A 3,491-nucleotide genomic window follows, 5' to 3' on the forward strand; every position below is an offset into this window, starting at 1 on the left:
GTTACAATTAAATGAGCTTGAAGAGATAAGGAATGAAACTTATGAGAGTGCTAAGATTTATAAAGAAAAGATGAAAATATGGCATGATTGAAAGATTCTTACAAAAATTTTTCAGCCAGGGCAACAAGTTTTCCTATATACTGCAAGGTTAAGATTATTTCCAGGCAAACTTATGTCCATGTAGATGGGCTCATTTGTTGTGATAAAAGTTTATCCTTATGGAGTTGTGGATATTAAAGATCCCAATTCTGATATAGTTTTTAAAGTGAATGGACATAGACTGAAACCTTATTATATAGGGGATCAGCATAAACATAATGATGGAATGATGTTGGGTCAACAAAAATGAGCACTGGTTACGTCGGGCTGACGACGTAAAACCAAGCGCTTTGTGGGAGGCAACCTTGAATGTGTTTTTGCTTTGATTATTGTTTTGAGTCCAATTAATAAATTTGGGGTAGTATTTTTTTAGTTTATTATGTGCTACTAATGATTTTTAGACTTTAATTAGTGACTTAGCCATGTTAGAATGAGAATTTGGACGTTAAGTTGATTGGTGCAAAAAGGTGCACTGGCACTTAAGCACAGAAATTTAATCACATGTGCAAATTTCGATTTCTAGAAGGTATAACTGCAATTTAGTTGGAATAAATATGTCTTGGCAGTTTCCAGTCCTTCCTAGAAGTTATGAGGGGGAATAAGGCCTATAAATAGAAGGGGTTTGTGAAGGCATTTCACCCCGAATTATTTTTACCCCTAAAAGTCAAAGAAAGAGAGAGATTTAGAGAAAATGTCTTCATGGGAGATGGATTTGAAGACGAAGGAAGAAGCCATGAGGCAGAAGTTCATTAGTCAAAGTGCACAGGAGATGTATAAGGATTTCTTAACCGTTAGTATTGAAGGGATATCAGAGAAGATCAACCAGATGGAGATTACTGAATTTGTATTAGAGACTTAGGTGCTTGAATTACATGCTCATCTAGAACATATTGGGTGGCACCTTAAGATGCAATTCAGCCATACCAGTTATGTAGAGGAAGCGAATAAAGTGATGTTCCTTAAGCAAAAGTGGATCAAAGATGATAGTATTAGAGCTCATCACCACCGTCCGTTTTATCAACTCTATATTCCTGGAGAGACTACTGAGAGACAAGAATTCGTTCCTTCTAATGAAGAGTGGCATTAAGTGTTAGGAATTGTGTGTTTGGAGTCATGTTTTTAAGTGTGTTAGTGTTTATATATTGTGTTTAGTGTTTGTGTCACTTATGTGTTTAATTGTAAATGTGTGTTAAGTGTTTTGTACTTAGGAAAATTTTCTCATCCAAGACTATTTTGAGAGAGAACTAAGTGTTAAATGTGTTTGTACTTGTTTGTGAATTAATATAAGTTTGTTTTAGTGAAAATTTGTGTTATTTTTAGCCTCAAATTGAATTAATTATTATGGAGAATTTTGAGAGAGAAGGGAGTTATAGGAAGTTAAAATAGTCATTTTAGTGCTATGAGACCATTGAGGTGGTTTACTTAGGCTAATAGTATATTTTACTTACAATTAAAAATTTTGAAAATTGTGCACTCGCGCCTAAGCGCCACATCTCGCGCTTATGCGAGCCAACCCTAGAGGTAGGCGCCTAAGCGCCACTTACCCACGCTTAAGCACTGGTTCATGAAAACCGGTTCGCGAATGATTAAAAGTGAATTTTTGTTCCAAAAATGTCATTTTTAACGCCTCCTATTGTCTTCCCCAACTCGAGTTTGCCATTTTGAGGGCTAGGGCAAGTGAAATTTGGAGATTTTTTGGTGGAATTAAGTGAGATTTGCTAGATCCAGGTGGAATCAAGATTTTTTGGTGGAATTAAGTGAGATTTGCTAGATCCAAGTTCCTTGAGAATGACACAAAAAATGAAAAGGAGCAAAGGAAAGAGCCCATTTGATTCGAGAAAATTTGTCAGTTCAAAAGCTCAGGATCGATATAGTGATGCTCTACAGTCACGAAATTTGATTTAGGAGCGATGTTTTAAGAGTCCAGGTGGAGAAGTGGAAGACCTGATAGTCCACCGACAGTAGGAACAGCTAGGAAGAGTTCTTTTTTTTCTCTATTATCATTGTAGTTTCTATTGTAAGGGAGTTTTATGCAAATGTAAGGGAGTTTTATGCAATTATTCTAGAGGCTGGGGATGATTGAGTTATGGTTCGAGGGAAGTTGGTACCTTTTAGTTTAGAGGTAATCAACTTGTTTTATCATTTATCATCGGAGACTTTGTGTTTTTATGCGAATTATAGTCCTACAAAAGCAGAATTGGATGAGGTCATATCTTATTTGATTGTTGGAAGAGGACTTTGGAAGATTACAAATGAGAGGAGAGTAAATTTTCTAACGTCACACCATCAAAGGCTTGACACTCTTTTATATCTGCTCGTCTGCTTTCTACAAATCATCTCAGTGAAGTGACCTGAGAGAGAGCGATGTTGAATTATTATATTCAGGAGGGAATGCCCATCAACATAGGGGCTTTGATCTATCACACTATCATCAGTTCAGCTGCTGCTACTACTACTACAGGTATAGGATTTGCTTCTTTGATATTTTCTTTATGCAGGCAGGCTGGAGTAAAGTATGATAGTTGGGAGGAAGTTTTGTTGCCTCTGAAGCCCATTACAAAAGTGAATGTGAAGACTTATTTGGAGCATTCAATTTTTGGCTGGAGAGGAGGATTTTCCAGGAGCTATGAATTAGAGACGTCTACTGCATCTACCTCTATTGCATCTTCATGAAGACCATCTGCTTCACTTTTACATCTCGAGGTGAGTAAACTGAGACTCAAGAGCAGCTATTACAGAAGATGATGACTCATATCCACTTTACCGCTGATAAAGTTCAAAATCTAGAACATTTTGCTGAGCATACAAATAGGTAGAATAGGAGAAAGATTGACTTTGAGGAGAAATTATACCCAGCTCTGGAGGGCCTGATTAGAGGTGGCCCAGAAGTAGTATTTCCTCAATATCCTCATTATCTTGATTATGAGCATAAGGAAAAATGGAATAGTGGTGATTCTGAGAGTGGAGAGGAGTAGAGATGAGAGATGATGTGTTGAACTTGATATGGTTTGATGTATTGTTATGTTTGTGTTTTTTTATAGACTCTGTGATGTAGTACTGCTCATATGCAATTATGTGATGTTGTGGATATTATGTTGTGTTTGGAATTTTTATGTTCTATTATTGTTGTGATTGTTGTGTTAGATAGTATTTTGTTTTTAAAATTTTAGGGTAGTAACTGTTTTTGTTTTTAGTATTGTGGATTGGTTAGTTTAGAAATTAACTTAATTCCATGTCTTTTTTTTTTAAGTTAAAAATCTTGCTAGCTTAGATGTTAATTTTAAAATTCAGAAACTGCTACCCTGTATTTCTCTTTTATCATGTTAGTGTGTTCTTTATTTTTATAACTACTGTTTAGAAGTCTATTGAATCTCTACAAGTTAAACTAAAAT

The sequence above is a fragment of the Phalaenopsis equestris genome, unplaced genomic scaffold (genome assembly GCF_001263595.1).
Source record: "Phalaenopsis equestris unplaced genomic scaffold, ASM126359v1 Scaffold218946, whole genome shotgun sequence".
In the NCBI taxonomy this organism is placed as follows: Eukaryota; Viridiplantae; Streptophyta; class Magnoliopsida; order Asparagales; family Orchidaceae; genus Phalaenopsis; species Phalaenopsis equestris.